The sequence below is a fragment of the Electrona antarctica genome, assembly GCF_951216825.1.
Source record: "Electrona antarctica genome assembly, chromosome: 7".
Classification (NCBI taxonomy): Eukaryota; Metazoa; Chordata; class Actinopteri; order Myctophiformes; family Myctophidae; genus Electrona; species Electrona antarctica.
The window spans coordinates 30295021-30316794 of record NC_136812.1 but is presented as its reverse complement, the minus strand read 5'-3'; the positions used below and the strand labels follow the sequence as shown (position 1 = coordinate 30316794).

Here is a 21774-nt window from a genome sequence, read left to right as displayed (position 1 = left end):
ACGCACACACACACACACACACACACACACACACACACACACACACACACACACACACACACACACACACACACACACACACACACACACACACACACACACACACACACAGGGAAGCTTGGCCCCACCTTCACCTTTAACAGCGATGCAGCAGGAGAAGTGGTGTGTATACGTACGTCTCCCTCTCTGCTTTCCATATATACAACAATGCATATAGTACTGGTATGTGTACATACAGTGCATTTAAATGTGTGTGGAGAGAGAGAGAGAGAGGGGGGGGGGGGATGTGTATCTGCATGTGTGCATAAAATAAATGTAGATATACATGCATACTGTACATTACATTACATTACATTACAGTCATTTAGCAGACGCTTTTATCCAAAGCGACTTACAATAAGTGTATTCAACATAGGTAGGGAACAAAAACTACTAATCACCAGAAGTTTTTAGTGCATTTTCTGCAAAAACAAGCAACCAAGAGTATACCTAGCGCTAAGGTAAAAGTGCAATATATCGGCTACCTATTTCCTTAACCAGATGAGACAAAATAGCTAAATCAAATGAGCATGAGCTAAAACAATTAAGTGTATCGACTAAACAAGATCCAATAAACAATACAACAATAGAAAACAAGCGTTCGTACAACTAGTTAACAACAAGTAGGTCAGGCAGAGAGGAAGGGTAGTGTTTCCTGAAGAGGTGGGTTTTCAACCTGCGGCGAAATATGGGCAGTGACTCTGCTGTCCTAACATCAGTGGGGAGTTCATTCCACCACTGTGGGGCCAGAACAGAAAAGAGTCGTGACCGTGTGGATCGGCCAGAAGGACCCTTGAGTGACGAGGCAATCAGTCGCCCCGAGGTGGCAGACCGAAGTGGTCGGGCAGGGGTGTAGGCATCGACCATAGCCCGGAGATAGGAAGGAGCTGTTCCTTTCACTGCCCTATAGGCTAACACCAGGGTTTTGAACTGGATGCGGGCCGCTACGGGGAGCCAGTGTAGAGAACGGAGAAGGATGGTTGTGTGGGAGAACTTGGGGCGGTTGAACACCAGACGAGCCGCAGCTTTCTGAACAAGCTCCAGAGGTCTGATGGCAGATGCCGGAGCACCAGCAAGGAGGGAGTTGCAGTAGTCCAGGCGGGAGATGACGAGAGCCTGGATGAGCACCTGGGCTGCCTTCTCCGTGAGGAAGGGGCGAATCCTCCTGATGTTGTAGAGGAGGAATCTGCAGGACCTTGTCACTGATGCGATGTTTGCCGAGAACGTCAGTTGATCGTCCAGGGTCACACCCAGATTTTTCGCAGTCCGAGTTGAGGTCACCACAGCATTATCAATGGTGATGGCCATGTCTCGGTGCGGACAGCCCTTCCCCGGGAGGAACATCAGCTCGGTCTTGTCCAGGTTGAGCTTCAGGTGGTTTGTCGACATCCACGCCGAGATGTCAGCCAGACAAGCAGCAATGCGTGCCTCCACTTGGGTATCAGAGGGGGGGAATGAGAGGATCAGCTGGGTGTCATCGGCATAGCAGTGGTAGGAAAAGCCATGGGAGTGGATGACAGCACCCAGAGATGTAGTGTAGAGAGAGAAAAGAAGAGGACCCAGAACCGAGCCTTGGGGAACCCCAGTTGTGAGCCTGTGTGGTTCTGACACAGACCCTCTCAGCATCACCTGGTAGGAGCGACCCGTCAGGTAGGATGCAAACAGGGAGAGTGCAGAGCCTGAGACACCCATCCCCTCGAGGGTGGAGAGGAGGATCTGATGGTTCACCGTGTCGAACGCTGCAGACAGGTCCAGGAGTATCAGGACGGAGGAGAGAGAGTTCGCTCTAGCGGCATGGAGCGACTCCGTCACTGCCAGCAGGGCAGTCTCTGTCGAGTGACCCACTTTGAAACCAGACTGGTTGGAGTCCAGGAGGTTGTTCTGGTGGAGATAGGAGGACAGTTGTTTAAAGACAGCACGTTCGAGAGTTTTAGATAGGAAGGATAGAAGGGAAACCGGTCTGTAGTTCTTGATCTCAGAGGGGTCAAGTGTCGGTTTCTTCAGGAGGGGGGTGACTCTGGCAGTCTTGAAAGTAGAGGGAAAGTAGCCAGATGTCAGAGAGGTGTTAATAAGGTGGGTTAAGAAGGGAAGAAGTTCAGGTGCAATAGACTGCAACAGAGTGGATGGGACCGGGTCCAGAGAGCATGAGGTGGGGCGACTAGAGGTAACAAGGAGAAGGACCTCGTTAGGGGAGAGGGGAGAGAAGTGGGATAGAGAGGGGATGGGGGGGGGAAGAGGAGTAGATGAAGGTAGAGAGGGGGGGGTGGCAGGCAGACGGGTGTGGGCAGTGCGCAGGGCACCAGCCGGGGGAGGAGGGAAGGAGGATCGGATATCGTTCACCTTCTTGTCAAAGAAGTTGGCGAAATCGTCAGGGAGGAGGGACGAGGAGGGAGGAGGGGGTGGTGGTTGTAGGAGAGAGGAGAAAGTTTCAAAGAGTTTTTTAGGGTTGGAAGCAGAAGCCTGAATTTTAGTGCAGAAAAAAGCAGCTTTAGCAGCTGATAGAGAGGAGGAAAAAGTAGAAATGAGAGATTGGAAGGTGAGAAGGTCCTCCGGGAGGTTGCCCTTTCTCCATTTGCGCTCAGCCGCTCTCAGGCTCCGTCTCTCAGTCCGCACTGAGTCCGACAACCAGGGGGCAGGTGGAGTTTGGCGTGCAGGCCTGGTGATGAGGGGACAGAGATGGTCGAGAGAAGAGGATAGAGTAGAGAAAAGAAGATCTGTGGCGGTATCAGGGGATAGAAGAGCAAAGGATTCAGGGGCAGGGAGAGCAGAGAGAACAGAAGAGGAAAGATCAGTGGAGGAAAGTGAGCGAAGATTGTGACGTGAGGAAATCATGTGGGTAGGGAGGGGCTGTGAGGGGGGAGAGGAGAGAGAGAGAGAGTAGGACATGAAGTAGTGATCAGAGAGTTTCTTACCCTTTTCACTGGAAAGAGGAGTGACAGACAGGTTAGCAATAGAGCAGCCTCTGGTGAAGATCAGGTCCAGTTGGTTGCCCGCCTCATGGGTAGGAGGAGATGGGGAAAGAACTAGGTCAAAGGCGGCGAGAAACGAAAGTAGTGGGTCTAGCTGCTTCTCAGTCGGGAGGTTGAAGTCACCCAGAAGGATGAATCCAGAGCCATCGACAGGGAAGTGGGAGACTAGATGGTCCAGCTCCTCCAGGAAGCCACCAGCAGGGCCCGGTGGGCGATAAACAGCTGCAATGGTGAGCTTGACTGGATGAGAAACAGTGACCACATGAAATTCAAATGAGGTAGGAGAGAATAGTGACAGTGAAACAGGAGAGTATTTCCATTTTCTGGAAATGAGCAGACCAACCCCACCACCTGTCCGCACGGCTCTGGGAGTGTGAGAGAAAGAGTACACATCTGACAGAGCCGCGGGCGTAGCTGTGTTTTCTGGTCTGATCCAGGTCTCAGTCAGAGCAAGGAAGTTAAGGGAGAGCAAGGATGCGTAGGCTGAGATGAAAGCAGATTTGCCTTCCACCACAGCCGAGTGGCAATTCCAAAGCCCTCCCGTTACCACTTGCTCGACGTGAGTTGAAAGAGTAGGATAGATGAGATTAGTTGTGTCGCGACATCTGGGTGGAACCCAGTGTTTGTGCGACCGCCAGGAAGAAGAGAGGACAGGAATAGGAAGAAAACACATTGTAGATCACTAAACATATACTACAATACACTACTATATCTATCACACTACTATATATGTCACTAATCAATGCTACAGCTTATCGTTCAGTGACGAAGTCGGACTTTGACAAAGTCGCCTGTCGCCTTTGTTCGCCTGGCCTTCGTTTGCTGGCCGCCGCTTAAAAGCTGACGCTTTCACCTGGTGGTATAAGGCCACTCCAACTGATTGCTAATCGTCTGCCAGGAGTGCTGGCTAAAGCACTCACTTCACACTTCACAAGGAAATCAAGTGGCCTATACTACTTATCAAGTGGCCTATTACAGGGTGAAACTAGTTACACTAGTCCAAAGTGTCCAAAGCCTACTGCTTGAACACAAACAATACAACTATAAACTACTGACTACCACACAAGCTAATAATATAATACTAATACAAAAGTACTTAGAGTAACACTAACAGCAGTTTGCTAAAATACAAAAGAATGCTACTTACTCAACTAGACAGGGGCCAGGAGCTCCGTTCACTTCAAATGTTGGTTTACATTTACGTGTGCTGTGCGTGCGTGAGTGTACAAGGCAAGGCATGGGGCACAGCTTGCCATCGTTACACGCATGCCATGACATAAAACACAGCACACACATTTCAGCCAGTCAGCCAGGAGGATGGAGAGGCCTAACAGGCATTGACCCATACAACACCTTTTCACCTTGCGCACACTAGAATGATGAGTCCTGCTGGGCAGCAGGAATGACATTCAGTCTGTTTCTTTAAATAAATGATATGCCACTTTAACCATGCACAGCATGTAACTGAGATTTATACAAGCAGTATTTCTGCTACTCCACCCAGCGTTCTGCTCTAAACCCCCCCTCCCATAATAATAATAATAATAATAATAATAATAATAATAATAATAATAACGAGAACTGCACTCTGTCGAGCAAGCAGAGCGCGCAAGTTGATCATTTGATATAATCTCTCCTCTTCAAAATCATTAAAGAAACAGTAAAGATAAAGTATCTTTTACTTATTGTCTCTTCTGAAAACCTCCTGAACGATACGAAATAATTACATATTATGCTCATATAAACGTTTGTAATTCTTTATAAACGATTCTGAAACGTTGATTGATTACGTCATTGTTCTATTTAATACTTACTTGGCTGTTGAAAAGGTAACCAATCTATCTTTCAAAATCATTTGATGGGTAAAAGGAATCTTTTTAGTTGTTGTTGTTGTTGACGTGATTAAGATAAATGATACGTAGCTTGCGGAGTTAGTTCAGTCAGATATACTCGAGCGGGTTCATGCTATGCTCAAGGGACATAAATGTATTTGAGGGGTTAATATGCTGCTTACTATGTGGGTGTATACAGTGTTTGCAAGACCCACATGTCATTCACTGATGTGGCAGTCAGCTGACCAATTGGGCGGGGTATTTAAGCTCACCCAGACTGCATGCTTCTGCCTTCCTGCCTTCCTTCTGCATATGGTTCCTGGTTGTTGTTATGCACTGTTTGCTCCCACCACCACCCCAGCACCACCGGTGGGCTCTGGTATTTCTGTTCCCCATGGGGGGGTTGTTATTGTATATCTATCTCCCTGCTCTTTATGTCACCAATTTCAGTTGCAAGGAGTTACATTGGTGCATGTGGCATGTCCTAAAAAATGTGTTGTTGCAAGGAGTTGCAACGTGTTGCGATGACTAGTTGCATTGGTGTGGTTTGGGCCTAACGCTGCGCCACCCAAGCGCTTTTTTGTTATTTTGTTATTCTAACTGTAATGTTGTTATGCAGTTCTTCTAGACCCTGCATGTTAACAGGACTCTATAGAAAAAGACCACAGTAACACAGGGATGTCCTTCTCCTTCTTCTGGTGACTTCAACCCAGAAGTCACCAGTGCAGACTTCCAATGGAACTCCTGCATTGGGTTTTGGATAAATTATGATAAGCTCGGTAGCAAACAAAGGCTTATGATATGAACATGTTTTGTTCAACAAGATAATCTCCACAAATCAACACACTTTCCACCATTCCTGAACCACTTGGACAATACATATTGCTGCTGTCTGGCTGGTGTACAGGCATAAGTTACGACATACTAACAGTCTGAGTCATTAGTCCGACACCCTACCCCCAACCCTAACCTAACGACCCAACAACGCATGTCGGACCAACGCATGTCGGACCAACGCATGTCGGGAGCAACGGGTGATTTGCGCATGTCAGACTTTTGGTGTGTCGGATAAGCGTGCGTTTCAGCCCTGTCTGGCTGAAACCCTGCATTTCTAAATAAACTGTTACTTTTCAGGAAATGGGAAGAAAAGAACCTAGCTGCGTTCCAATGGATCCAATGTAGTCCAATGTAGCTTCTGAGCATGTTCTAATTTTCTAAAATTAATCAAAATTGAAAATGGTTTATGGTAAACAAAAATAGAAAATCTTGGAAAACTGCTGAGGGAACAAATTGCAAACACACAGGTATAATAATATGTAGAGGAAGAGGACAAAAAAAGAAAATATTTTTGCTAGACTAAAATTACTGAATGTCTCCAGATTTTCCAGTCAAGACTAAAGACCAATGACACTGTCCTATACAAGATGGCTTATACTGTATAATATGTTAGTGTTTTTTAATTAAGTCTAATTTATTGTCTCAGGCTTACAGCCAGAGAAAGCTGAGCCGACCACAGTTGTGTGTACATTGTGTACATAGGATAGTTATCAACTCATGTTTTCTACTGTTTGCAGCTGCTTAGAAGCTGTCTATAAGCTCATCTAAAAACAAAAATCCACTCTGAGGAGGGAAAATTCCATCAATCACCTTCCCACCAGTCTTCTTTCTATTCTTTTTCTCCCCTCTTTTCTCGTGGCTCTCTCTAGCTATAGAGTATTAAATTCAGCAACTGAGAAGGTGACCTGCGTGCTCTGCCATAAAGAGCAGGGGAGTGGAGTGGAGGAGAGGAGAGAGAAGAGGAGGAGAGAAGGGGAGCCGAGTGCTGGAGGCTGCTGGGTCAGCACAATCTGAGCATTTAGACACACACACACACACACACACACACACACACACACACACACACACACACACACACACACACACACACACACACACACGATCACACATATATTCACACGTGCTCGCACCCCACCCGCCTCCTCCTCAGTGGCGACGCGTCTGGGGAGTCCAAGGGCGAGCATTCAGCTGTCACCTCCCTCCCTCTTTTTCTCTCTCTCCCTCTCCCCTTCCTCCCTTCTCCTTCTCGAGCCACACCCACGAGCCACTACGCAGCAGCGTGTTTGACGACACACACACACACACACACACACACACACACACACACACACACACACACACACACACACACACACACACACACACACACACACACACACACACACACACACACCATAGTTGTTGATCAGCAGACAGACAGACAGACAGACAGACAGACAGACAGACAGCGTTTTCGTACAGAACTCTGGCGCCGGCAGCAGAGCATACTTGCTGGGCGAGGGAATGGTGAGCTGTGCATTACGTGCACAGTAAAATCGTCCGTGTTCATTTAACTCTGCCAGTGTACAAATGTACCAAATGGACCCTTAACACTAGATATACCCAGGCTGACTCCCACATCCATTACCCCGCCCACCCCCATCCTCTGCTGGAGGAGAGTCCTCTGGCTAAAGCCACACTCTGACTGAACTGATTCATCACTAATATAAACACCCGCAGGCAGTACAGATGCCTACAGGAGCAATACGCACACATGGAGGGCTTCGCTTGACAACTGCATTGTAGTCCAGGGCTCCCCAAACTTTTTCAGCTCGAGGCCTTAAAAGAGAAATTTGCTGTCTCCCCGCTATAATCTACATGCTCACAACGTGTGTGTATGAACTGTAGGTCCCACCTGGAGAACCTTCAGTTTAAGGGGTGTATCACTAAGGACCAGGAGCAGTGCTGAGTGGGAAGGCAGTTGCATCAGCGGTTGTTCAGAATATATATTGTCGGCCTGGGCCGTGGCTCAGCGGTCCAGGCACCTTGGCCGGTAGCCCAAGTCTGGCAGTGTGCCGCGGGTTCGACTCCCGATCCCGACGGCCTTTACTGCATGTCACTCCCCCATTTCTCTCCCCCATTCCCTGTCAGCCTACTGTCTGTCCCTCTATAAAAAATATAAAATAAAGGCGAAAGCCGCAAAAAAAACATAAAAAAATGTATATATATATTCTCTATACATACTTGGAATTGTATGTCACCTGCATATTAGCGTTTTTTTTTTAAAACTCTGTTCAACACTACACCGCAGTATTCGCTGTTACTGCACATGCCTGGCCACGTGTGCTGCGCATGCATGCTTGGCCACGTACATGCAATGGGTCACGCAAACATGCGTGTCTAATCCGCCCAAGGGTCGGTAGCCATGGCCACACATATCCATAAGTTGTTGGACAGCACATTGCGCTAAATACTGCATATGGCAGCAACATGCTGCATGCCTGCTATAGTGTTTGTGCTAAGCTAAACAAAACAAACATCCGTCATTGACCAGCGTTGCCAGATTTTGTGAGAGAGAAACAAGCAACGAGGCCTATGAAAATAAGTCCATAATAAGCAACTATAGGGCCGACTGTCAAACTTTCTTGAATGTTGTTTTAGAGCAGTGGTTCTCAAACTATTTCATGTCAATGACCCCCAATAAGTTATTTACAGGAAAATAAGCCCAAAGTAGCAACACTGTAGGCCTATAGCTTGGACAGATCTACTACAAGCTCACAATATTAAATATAATATAATATATATATATTTTTTTATATATAATTAAATCAAATCAGTTTATATTGGTTATCAATTAATTATATTGGATATCGATATTGGTCCCTGATGTCATCAACATCGTAGCACTTGGAGGCCATAGACTGGCCTCCAAGTACACCATGCACAGGAATTGCATCAGCGGATGGCAGATCGTTCCCGATTGCCATCGCCCTGGTGGTATAAATGGCAACAGTTGAAATCCAGAGTGCTGCATTAACTGTTAAAGTGTGAAAAATGGACTGAATGGTTGCTCTGACCCAGATAACTTCAGTTCAATACAAAGGATTTTAAAGGTTTGTTTACGATCCGTTGTTCACTATTCAGTTTGTGGGAAAACTGTAAATGGACCCTTAGCTTACATGTGGTTCCATTTGTACACGCTCAGAGTTACACTAAGGGTTGTACTGTGCACTTACTGTTTATTTTTGCCTAACTGGATGACTCACTAAGTCAAAAGGAGATGGACGACGGAGAGAGATGGAGAGGAAGATGGAAAGAGGGGAGGAGACAGAGAGGAGAGTGAGACAGGAGATGGAACATTCAGGACTATAAACGGCCACGTCAAGGTTGCTTTCCATGGGTGTGTCTGTGCGTGCGTGCGTGCGTGCGTGCGTGCGTGCGTGCGTGCGTGCGTGCGTGCGTGCGTGCGTGCGTCAGAGGAGGAAGAGAGCCCAACCAACCAGCCAGAGCGGTTTGCCCCCTCTAACAAGATCACCGAAAAGAGGAGGAGAGAGAGGGAGAAGGGGAGATAGAGAGACATCAGCCCTCTGAGGAGCAGATGTAATTTCAGAGGAGCAAAGGGAGAGGGGGGAAAAAGGCTTAAAATGCCCCTGATCACATTAGCCAGCCATCACAAAATAGGATTTCTGCACTGCCACTGCGGTGAATGGCCATTACAAATTACTTAGGCACTGCAGGCCCGTAACTCAATAGGGGCAGCGGGGAGAAGCATGGGTGGTGTGTCGGTGGTGGGTGGAGGGTGGGAGGGATGGCGAGGTGGAGGAGGCATGGGTGGTGTCGGTGGTGGGTGGAGGGTGGGGGGAGGGTGAGGTGGAGGAGGCATGGGTGGTGTCGGTGGTGGGTGGATGGTGGGGGGGAGGGTGAGGTGGAGGAGGCATGGGTGGTGTCGGTGGTGGGTGGGAGGGAGGGCGAGGTGGAGGAGGCATGGGTGGTGTCGGTGGTGGGTGGATGGTGGGGGGGAGGGTGAGGTGGAGGAGGCATGGGTGGTGTCGGTGGTGGGTGGAGGGTGGGAGGGAGGGTGAGGTGGAGGAGGCATGGGTGGTGTCGGTGGTGGGTGGATGGTGGGGGGGAGGGTGAGGTGGAGGAGGCATGGGTGGTGTCGGTGGTGGGTGGAGGGTGGGAGGGAGGGTGAGGTGGAGGAGGCATGGGTGGTGTCGGTGGTGGGTGGAGGGTGGGAGGGAGGGAGGGGTGGTCGATATGTATCAGTAATAATTATATGCTTCCTCCCTCCCCCCTCTCTTTCTCTGCCAACCCCCCCACCCCTTTACCCTCTTCACCGTAATAATAATAAAGTACATATCTTACATTAATCACAGGGAGATATCTCCGCGCTCGATAAGATAATTATGCATTATGAGGGACAGAGGAAGCCCCCTAATGACGCGAGGCAACGGTCCAGGACCACCTACATCCCGTCCGAAATAAAAAAGAAAGAAGAAGGTGCTGTACGGTACCGACTGGCAGCTAGCACACAGGAACATCCTGTTCATTTCAATCCATTTGTAATTATGAGTGTATAAACGGGTCCATTTCGTTAGATTTGTTCACTCTCACAATTAAATTAATTTACAGTGCGGCCACCATCTTGGGACGGTGGGGAGAGAAAGAGAGAGAGAGAGAGAGAGAGAGAGAGAGAGAGAGAGAGAGAGAGAGAGAGAGAGAGAGAGAGAGAGAGAGAATCACAAGCAGAGGAACAAAGTGAAATGAAACAACACATTGTTTCTCTGTGTCTCTGTGTCGCCTGCACCATCCATCAAAAGCACATAAAAGTCCAGAGAGATTCATCATCGCAGTCTATTCGGACCGTGGAAATCAACATTATGTAAAGCGGCCAGGGGAGTGCGTGTGTGTGGGGGGGGAGGCGAGGAATGGAAAACAAATAAATCAACAGGGAGGGGAACAAAACTGTTTGTCCTTTTATCTGTACCTCGGTGGCCCCCACCTTGTCCCCATCGTTATTGTTATCATTGCTAGTGTTGCTGCCGAGAGTGGCGGTCGGTGGTTTGACTCCAATCAGCCCCATCATGCTTAGGAAGTGCACGGTTGGCTGGAGCGCGGGATATTAAAAGTCAGGAGTGTTTTACGGGCAAGATGGAGATGAGGCGTTGCAGTGTGCCCCGTGTGTCTGTATAGACCGCAGTACACTGTGCCGCAAGACAGCCAGTCACATTGCACTGCATGACGCACAGCACTGGGAGTAGAATGGAGCAAATACAGAGAAAACCTTCAGGCACAGTGTTATGTTACAGCTGCAATCTCACACCTTTTTGTTATGAATAAAACTAGAATATTTATTTGAAACATTCTGTACTACAATACAGAATGGTTACAATAAATATTATAGTATATATAATAGTATATACTATAGTATTATAGTGTAGTATGTTAATGCTATCTGCAGTGGTTGGAGGTGGTCTGCTATACACTTCCATTGAGACATTTAGACATTGGTGTCAACCAATCACTGACTGGTTGACAAGTAGTACTGCCTGAAGATCATAAGCACAATATCTACCATGGCTAAGCAGGGATTCTGTCCTGGAAGATAGTCAGAAATGTCTGTCTCTCGCAGGAAACAAGAGTTTGAATCCCAGGTAGGACATGGAAGTTTTGGATTGCAGCGTGCGTGCGTGCGTGCGTGCGTGCGTGCGTGAGTGTACTGGTGATATCAGCTAGTTCATTAACTGAGGCATTCTAAAGAGGCAGTTCTGTGGACTGATCTGTCATAGAATGTCATATCTACCTGCCGTCAAACAGCCCACCTGGCATAAGAAGAGACAGGGTGTGTGTGAGAGAGAGAGAGAGAGAGAGAGAGCGAGAGAGAGAGAGCGAGAGACAGAGAGAGAGAGAGAGAGAGAGAGAGCGAGAGAGAGAGAGAGAGAGAGAGAGAGTGAGAAAGAGAGAGAGAGAGCGAGCGAGCGAGCGAGCGAGCGAGCGAGAGAGAGAGAGAGAGAGAGAGAGAGAGAGAGAGAGAGAGAGAGAGAGAGAGAGAGAGAGAGAGAGGATGGGGGGGGGGGTGAAGGGAGGTGAGGCAAGGAGAGTGTATCAAACTCCAGAGTGAAATAAAAGCTTGAAAGTGCTCTCTCTCTCTCTCTCTGTCCCTGTACTTTCCCTATTCTCTCCATCTGTGACATTAATAGAGAGCGTATTAGAGGTTAATTAGAAGTGGTTTGGAACTAACTAACTTTTTGCTCCGTGAAGTACAGCAGCACTTCACCATTGGACGTGTGAAGACATGGAACCACCACAACTGTCCCCTAGTGTTGTGAGGACCTACACTGATGCGCAGACACAGGGGTTATAGGGGTATACTCTAAGACAGAGTGGTTGCTGGTTCAAATCCCGTGTCTGGACCCGCATGGGAAATTAGAACGCCGCAAGGGGGTGGGTTGGGGGGTGGTTGATGAAATGCTTTCCCCTCCTCCTCAACAACTACCACGGAGGTGCCCTTGACTAGTCACATAACCCCCACCTGCTCCAGTGGAGCTGCTCAGTGGCCAACAATAGAAGAATGTTGCTATGCTGGGCAGCTCCCATGTGTGAATGCCTGCAACTGTATGAATGCCAAGAAGGTCGTTGTTGGAAAAACAGCAGGCATGACCTGTGCGGCAAACCTGACTGAGGAGAGGAGAGGAAGTGAGAAGAGGTACACGAGCACCAGGAAGAGAGACCCATAGGTTGCAGAAGGAGAAAAAAACACTTTTCGGAGAAAGTCTGAGAGTTCCTGTCCTCCTGCCCCAAGTGACCCGCTCTCCTCTCCACGTCCTGCTGAAGACAGCATGGAGCCAGCGGTCAGGAAGTCCAGCACTGTGACTGACAGTACACAGACCCCGCTCTGTATTGATCTACTAAGTTAGACGTTGAACTCAGAGGCTCCCAAGGCAAAGTGGTAGAGACAGGGAGAGACATCCATCCATTATATATAGTATGATAGTATCTCTTAGCCCACGCACACACGCACACGCACACGCACACGCACACACACACACACACACACACACGTCACTCACACACACACACAGACAGACAGACAGAGAGAGAGAGAGACTTCTGACTGAATATGAGAGAACATTAGTGAGCAGCAGCACTTCTAATTGCCTTGTTTGATCTCACCACGAACGGGGAAATGGAAAGATGGAAAACACGGGCGATGGGGAAGAAAAACAACACCACACCACTAAGCGAACGCTTAGAGGTCAGAAGTCTCGGCGACAAAACTATCAATATTTTCCATTCCACTGGAGGATAAGGATTCCGAGACGGCAACAACACACATTTCCACGGGTGATGTGATGCCTGGACGGGGGGTGGGGCGTTGCATCCGATAGGTTCATTAGTCAGTGTGCTGTGTGGTAATAGCATGGGACAGGTGATGGAGCGGAGTGTGATGATGCATCAACAACATCAGGCTCTGGGTGACGCCGCCTGCAGAGGCGGCAGATGGCATGCATGACTGGAGAGCAGCCACACGCGCACACGCACACACACACACAGGTAGAGTATGTGTGCGAGGACGCAAACACACCCACACAGATATACACACACACACACACCACACTCACACTAGGAGGATAAAAAACAATGTGTAATGTACACGATAAACAGTAATGGACAATGACCCTGTATGCACACACATGCGGGCACACACACACACACGCACACGCACACACACACACACACCTGCTAAAAGTTCACTTTCTTCCAGGAGCTGTACAGAGTTATGTTATGACAGAGTTCCACAATCACAGCGTGTGCACTTGTTCTCGTGCACGTATACGTACTGTTGTACGAGAGGAAATACTATAGATGCATGCGTGTGAAGGCCTCAACTGAGGCGCAGTAGTATTGGTAGAAATACACAGCATCGATCTCGAGGGCCCTATTCTGCGTGTCTTAAGTACCAGGTCTTATGACTTAAAGGGATATCATATTTCACTTTGAAATGTTTGAACGTGAAATATCCCTTAGGAGAATTCCGGACAAGGCATTTTCTTACCTTAATCTGATGTTGTTACTGTATATCCCCGAACAAATGGGTAACAGAATGCCTAGTCCGGAATTCTCCTTTAATTTAAGACCTAGAGGCGTGGCCAATGCTGTCTGTTTTTTCTAACAAGGTGCTTCAGCCATGGGGTATAGGAGTGCAGGGTTTTTTAAAAGAGTCCATGGTGACACATGTCACCATTAAAAATAATAATAATAACAGGGACAATACAAAAACTGTTCTCCTATGGCAGTGAATGCTGGATCCTCAAGCCAACTCTGCAGAAGGCTCTAGACGGGTGCTACACCAGAATGTTACGTGTAGTGCTCAACAGCAGCAAGAGTACACATTTTACCAACGAGAATCTGTATGCCGGAATATTCAGGGTGAGCGACAAAATAGCAGCCAGGAGAATGAGACTCGCAGGACACTGCCAGAGGCACCAAGAGCTCCAAGCCAGCAAACTGGTGGTGTGGGAACCAACACAAGGGCACCGGTCACGAGGACGTCCCATACTAACATACGTGGATGTACTCAAGAAAGATGCAGGAGTGCAAAGCACCAACGAGCTGGCCGGATGTATGGAGAACCGGGATGACTGGAGGCGACGATGGAGGGCTGTACATGCAGAAGTTGTACATAAGGTTTATAGCCAAGGCTAATTTTCAACCCCAGTCCCTGGTTAGGCCTTTCTATACAAATATGATCTATCTACAGTATACTAAAAACAATCGTTTACAGAAAAGACATGCAATTAACAGTGTTGCGAAGGCTTTCACTTAGAGTTCCATATATGGGATAACCCATAGTCCTATTATATGGAGACAACAGCGATATCCAGCGCTGACATCAGATTAATGTAGAAACTCCAAAGATGGATATACACAGTGGTGACATCATCGTAACACTAGACTTGCACAGCATAAAAGGCGGCTCCCATGGCTTCTAAACCTGAGATTCCAGGCAACGCACGCGGTATCTCCAACAGGTCAACATATACGAATCAAGGTATCTGGCTTTACAACCCATTTACCTTGAATGGCTTGTATTACCTTGGGTACGAGTCTTCTAGATGAGACAGAATAACTGGCTAATGGCTAAGCAACTCGTAGAGCATTGAAGTAGAGGTTTCCACATCCCGGTTAAGTTCGTATCGAACACCACTGTAGCGGGTCCTAACGAAATAATCAGCACTGGTTCGAGCTATTTTACAAACAGTTATATTTGTCGTTAGGTAAGGTAAGAAAATAGCAATGCCCTTCAAATCAAAAATCACAACAACAACTGAAAATGGCAAAAGTCTACAGGCATAATCGTTGAGAAAATCAAAAAACAAATCAATTCATCCCCGCCTGCCTTTCCTTCTAAATGATACCATTCTCCTTCTTCCTCAGAACTGGTAATTTCTTGCAATCACCAAAGTGATCAGAAGAAGGTCAGTCAACACATCAACTCTGAAAGAAGGGGGAGGGGATTGTCTGGGTTGACATAACATTTGGTTGGTTGAAGTTAGCATAATCACTGTGGTGCGAAGCGAATCATAGCAACTGTAACAATGAAACTGATTAGTGCTGTGGAGGAAAGAAAACTCACTGTTCATAATCAAGAGAGAGAGATGGACACTGTTCCTTATTTCTGTATTTCCAATTTCCATCACTCTCAAAAGCATGCACATATATAATTCCTGTTGTGTATGCTCCTCCCACTGTGTGCTAAAAACAAAAGAAAGGTTTGTCGCAGAAGCCAGCCTTTACGGCGGTATGGCCCTTACTTTGAAGCTGATTCCAGCCGATTTGGTGAATTTCCGGAACACAGAATCATTTCCGGGGCACTCGTTATTGACTTTCCTTTTCATCAAAAGCTGAAATGGTCCCACGAGGTCGTGATGATCTTTTTAAAACATGGATGTTTTGTATGATCACCTCAATCTCAGCTTCAATTCCAATACAAAAAAAATCAATGACGTCATCAACGCGGAAGTGAAGCGTTTCCAGGCGACGATGATGCCAAGAGCCATTATTAAACATTATAAACTAAGGACTCGTTCGATCTCGTCGTAGGCGCTCTGTGACCATAAATTTAACTCGACCAATCTCGCCCTTCACCAGCTCAGTGGCCTTGTGGTTAGAGTGTCCGCCCGGAGACTGGGAGGTCGGGGTTCAATCCCTGGCCGGGTCATACCAAAGACTCTAAAAATGGGACCCAATGCCTCCCTGCTTGACACTCAGCATCAAGGGTAAGTCCCTGCGACATACTAGCGTCATGTCCAGGGGGTGTACTTGTACATCAAGCTGCCTCACGCTACATAAACAGGAGATAGGCCTATGGGCCTTATGGCTACATAAACAGGAGATAGGCCTATAGCCCTATGGGCCTTATGGCTCGGCAAGGCTACTACTACTACTTAATCTCGCCCTTAGCAGAAAAGGAGTTAATTTAGTGATGTGTCTACTGTATGGTCCTACTGTACATAATCAAGCAATGTCATCTGAGCTTCCTTTTTTTTCTGCCTTTGATGATATACACGACACAGTAGAGAGAGAGACAGGACACAGGGAGAGAGAAACGAGGAGTGACTGGTGGCAAAGATTGTCGATCTCGGGGCTCGAACTCGGTGCTACGCCTCAACCGCTAGGTTGGTGCTTGCGTGCGTGTGTGTGTGTGTGTGTGTGTGTGTGTGTGTGTGTGTGTGTGTGCGTGCGTGCACACACATGTGTGTGTGTGCTGTGCATGACCATTAGTAGTAATTGTTTTAATGAGCAACAATAAAGACAACCAAACCAAATTGTTTTGTCCAGCGAAATGATCACCTTTTAATTGAACCTGTGTTATAATGCTATAGTGACCTTGACATGTCTCCAGTGTGATCAAACCTATAAGCAGCTCATCAGAAATGTAAACCACAGCAACCAGAGAGAGAGGCAGTCAGTATTACTGACTGCCTCTCTCTCTGGTTGCTGTGAGCTCAGTGCAGTCCACTTCATTTCTGCACCACCTTCCCTTTGTTGTAAATAAAACATTATTTCAGATGTTCAATTAAGATAAGTACTCTTAATTTAAGACCTCAGTCAATGTGCCACCATCATTATTCAGCCCACAGAGCGGCTGGGCCTCAGCTACCAGCTCCAGACTAGCACACAATCACTCAGGGGCCTCGGCAAGCAGGGGGAAATTGCAGTCAATTTCTGGAGCACTCATTTGCTTAACAGGGGGTAAAATCTGAGGAGCTGAGGCAGAGTGATGAGGTGTGGTGAGAGGAGAGGAGAGGAGAGGAGAGGAGAGGAGCGGAGGAGAGGAGCGGAGAGGAGAGGAGAGGAGGGGAGAGGAGAGGAGAGGAGAGGAGAGGAGAGGAGAGGAGAGGAGAGGAGAGGAGAGGAGAGGAGAGGAGAGGAGAGGAGAGGAGAGGAGAGGAGAGGAGAGGAAGCACTGTCGGTGTTCAACTAGAATATGTGTTGGACGTCTCTAGATATATAAGTATCTTTTCAGACAATAGCTAGGCTTTTTACGATCAGCACCCCCTGATCCAACTTCCTGGACTCGTATATATCAAGTCCTTGACTGGCAAAAAAAAGCTTCTAAGCTCTCATCTGATTGCAAGAGGACTTTGTGTTTGTACTTCGTTACAGCGGACCGATACAAGATTAGATAAACACTGGCCTATCTGTACTCTGCATCTGTTTGTCTCTGCAAAGTGCACTTTCCAATTCCACTGATGACCTTCGCAGAGGTTTTGCTACCAGACACTGGAGCTCGGGAGAAGGGAAGTGGAGGGCATACGCACCTAAGTATGCAATCACATGTACACACATTGCACACTTCTATCTATAAATGCACTGAATGTCCGTTTGCTTGCGTGCACCCCGCATATCTGGAGAACCACCTGATCGATTGGCTTCAATGATGTGTGTCACTGAGGACCTGAGGGAAAGTCGCCTCAGCGCATCTCCAAAAATCCACAATTCCCCAAATATAAATATCTTATGTCATCCATATGATGTCATGGTACTAGTGTGTCAAGACAGGCGGAGCATGGGATCTCTGCATGATATCTGAGAATTCTGTATGGGTACAGGTACTCTGACAACGGGTATACAACAGATTCAATGGGTACAAAGGGTACTCTGCCAACGGGTATACAACAGATTCAATGGGTAAAAAGGTTATTGCATAATCGAAGGGGCATACATACCAACGGGCATCTTGACCTTGATATCTCATAATGACATATTATCTGCTACAGAACATCACACAGAACATGCTACTGTAACATCACATTCATAGGGATACAGAAAGGCAGAAAGGCTAGAGTAAAGGATTTATGTCCAGAAGGCCACGTGTCTGAATTATTAGAGCTGTTGGATTCCTTTTACCAGTGATGTCAATTTGCAAATACACAAACAGGCTCAGGAGCATAGATACCATAACAGCTTAGCCATTCATGCAGCATCACATCTAACAACACAAACAGACAACGAGCAGCAAAACACAATAACAGGACAGAGCGGCGACGAAAAGAACAGCAGATGTGTACTGCAGCAGGTTCTTCCATTTCTATATTTCATTAGATGAAGCAATGAGAGGAATATTAGTGTCTGTTTCTCATTGAAGATGCAGCATCCACCGGTATAATACCTCCCTGAAGGATAACAGTGAGATCCTGTACCTCCGGAGGCTGAACTTAAGTGAACGCTCTGAGGGACTGTAGTGGATCTAAAGGCCTTGGTCACCGGAACCAAAGTGGCCTAAATATAGCCGTGCTCTGCTACGGCTCGGCTCTATCACATTAGTCTACCATCAGAGATATAAGAGCTGACGGTCTCCTATTCTCCCTCTGCCAGACACATGGAGAGATGCACGACCTTGAGCTTTAGACCCGCAATGGAAGGAGGGCTTGCTTTGGCCTGTGTGCTGGGCTCATCTGGTCATCGGTGTGAAACAGAGGGAACACATGTACATTTGGACACGCTCAAAAACATGAGTCATTGCAATCGTCAGTTTAAACCGTTTCTCAATTTGGATGTCAACATCCCTTTGGACATCACATTGGGCAGGCATGCTCCCACAATATGGTTAAATTCATGGCAAGCTTGTGTACTGTATGTGTACATGTAAAGCCTCATGTATAGCATCGAGAGAGAAGTAGGGGAACTTGTGAGATTTAGCACTTCTATTCCCAGCCAGAGCTTCTCACCTTCTCTGCTCCAGCTAGTGTTAATTAGGAATCTCGTTAGTGGAGAAGTCGTGCGAGCGCACTTAGCGCATTTATCTTCCAATTCTTTCTTTTTTTTTAGGTGAAGGGAAAGGGGGGCTGAGTGCAGAAAAGAAAGAACGAAAACAATCTCCTGAATGTTTCAAACCTACAGAAAGGGGAAGGCAATTAACTGGGGGTTATGCTTGGGAAATCCAATTGGGTGCTCATCTGGCACAGATCATTTGAATTAATCTGGGATGAAATTTGGAATGGAACCTGTGTAAAGGCTTTTGCATTAGCATCAGACACAAAACACTGGCTCCGTTTAACTACATTCAGATAACAATAACACAGCGACGCTGACAATCACAAGTAGGTCAGTACTGACGTGAAAACAGCTCTCTGGTGGTTGAAAGGTCGTGCCTATAACTATAAGGTGTGTGTGTGTGTGTGTGTGTGTGTGTGTGTGTGTGTGTGTGTGTGTGTGTGTGTGTGTGTGTGTGTGTGTGTGTGTGTGTGTGTGTGTGTGTGTGTGTGTGTGTGTGCGTGCGTGTAGGAGGGGGGTATAGATTAGATGGGTGTGGAGCACTGACAGTGATATAGTCTGCCCTGTCCTCTCCCCTGGTCTCCTGAGTGGCAGGGTCTGTACCAGTCTGTCAACATGTCTGTCATCACCACACTTAGTATTCTCCTTAAGACCATCCGTCTGCTCATTATACGCATGGCCCTTGTTTCTGGACTGACGTGTTTTCTTTACATCGATATTTCCATTGAGGTTCAAATGTCCCCTTGTTCCCCAAAGGATGGGAAGAGCAGCAGGGCTCTTTACAGTACCATGCAGCATACTTTGCAAAGGAATAATATTTCATGAGAAACTTTATTGGATCCTCAGTGATGGTGCAATATGATATGAATTGAATCAAATGGATGACCATGGTGGCTTTTAACACTGCACAGAACAAGGCTGATATACTAACGGTGCTCTATACCTTCTCACCCGGACTGTTCGTCCTCATATCTCAATTGCTCTTGTGACCAACTTGAATTTCCTTTGAAAGACGACATTATCAGAAGCCAAGGTTAACCCATTTTGACCTGAGATCAGATTCTAAAAATGTCTTCTACATCCTGGCAGTTTTCTGAAAAAGCTATGTTTCTATGTCCGTCGTTCTTCGATTTTTCAAAAATAGCAGACCTACAAGCTCGTAGCGCGCTACTCGGTGGCGCGCTATGAGCTTGTAGATCTGCTATTTTTCAATAGCTAAAGCACAACATAATGCTGACACCAAAAGCGGTTCCCGCCCAAAATGGGTTAAAGGAACGAACCAATTCAATACCATTTTAGCCGTGCTATCTGGGATGAAGCAGCCAGGATGAAGCAGCCATGCAGGCAAAACAAGATCTAGAAGAAAGTGTTATTAGTCCTGCAGTGCCATTGTCATCTTGAGAGGGTGCTGGACTTAACAAAGATGAATGGCCTATGGAAAAAAACTCCACAGCTAGCTATACGATATACAGTATATACGGTTATCAAATGATCAAATGAAGATATAAACTTAGCCTTAATATTCAAGAAACATTGTGACTTTGCACTTGCTTCTATCAGTTAATACGTTGAAAGATGCAGGGGTTTCAAATTGTCCTTACTGAAAATCAGTTTTAACAAAAACTGCATCGAAAGTGAGTTCACACACTAACCACTTTGATGGTTCAGTACATTGAGATGGATTGTCCAATAGATTCTCAGCATGTGACCCACGGGTCGCCAACTGAAAGGCTGATAATCTTTGTAAGCCTGTCTACCTGTATTGCCCAGCCCTATTGTAAGAATCCCATTCTCGCAGCAGTGGCCTCATCAGAAAGTGCTGAAAGTCTCCCAGAATTGGATGTACACACACTGTTTTCTGTAATAATATATATTGTTAAGTTGGAATATTCCCATGGAGGATTGTGAAGTGCTTTCATGAATCCCATTCCATGTTATCTGTCACTTTTTCAAAAAGAAGAGGGCTGTCGTTGGTGCAAAAGACCCCAATGCTCACTGTGTCATTCTCATTATAGGCCTAAAAAACAAGGCAGATATTCAATTTAGATAAGTCCCCAGACCACGCTCGGCGCTCGCCTCCACCTACATGAGACAATGCTCCATTTCCCTCCACCATGCTCCACAGAACATGGATGCTGTATTGTCAGTCACTCTGAGTCAGTCGACGCTAAGCACAAGAAATTTCCAATTATGTATCGAAAGGGGAGCGGGCCAGGTTGGGAGAAAGCGATAGAGAAAGGGATAAAAAAAAAAACACAGTAAAAAGGAGCGACATAAAAAAAACCCTCTCTTTTATCAGGGGTCCAGCATGTCATTTTGGTAGCGTGGCATTGGTCCGACCTCCCGTTAGTACCACCATTACTAACACTATATCCCAAACCCTAACCTGACCCTAACCTCACAGGAAGCCATGGGTGTCACACTCACACGCACACGCACACACACACACACACACACACACACACACACACACACACACACACACACACACACCCTCTTTCCAAAACAAGTTGTTTGGTTGGCAATAATGAAAGGGGAGTCAACAGCCTTCCGGTGCCGTTGTGCTGATGTTTGCTGGCAGCCACTGCCAGTGTAGGAAAACACTGAGAAATCTGCTCCGCTGTCCTGCCTCTCTCAACCATGGAAGACAGTGGAGGCTGAGTGACAGGACTTGGAGTGGCGTCACGGATCCAAAGCCAAGACCAAGGCCACTGCAGCCTGCCTGCTCTCTGAGAGGGGAGAGGTGGGCTCTTCACACTTCACTGAGCCCACATGAGACGCTGGATATATCAACAACGGATGGACTGTGTGTGTGTGTGTGTGTGTGTGTGTGTGTG

General features: G+C 47.1%; 1 protein-coding gene across 1 annotated transcript in view; it reads right to left on the bottom strand.

The window, feature by feature from the left end:
• Positions 1 to 21774, bottom strand: part of agbl4 (AGBL carboxypeptidase 4) — a 448634-nt gene that overhangs the window by 307227 nt on the left and 119633 nt on the right. The gene's annotated exons all lie outside the window — the stretch shown is intronic.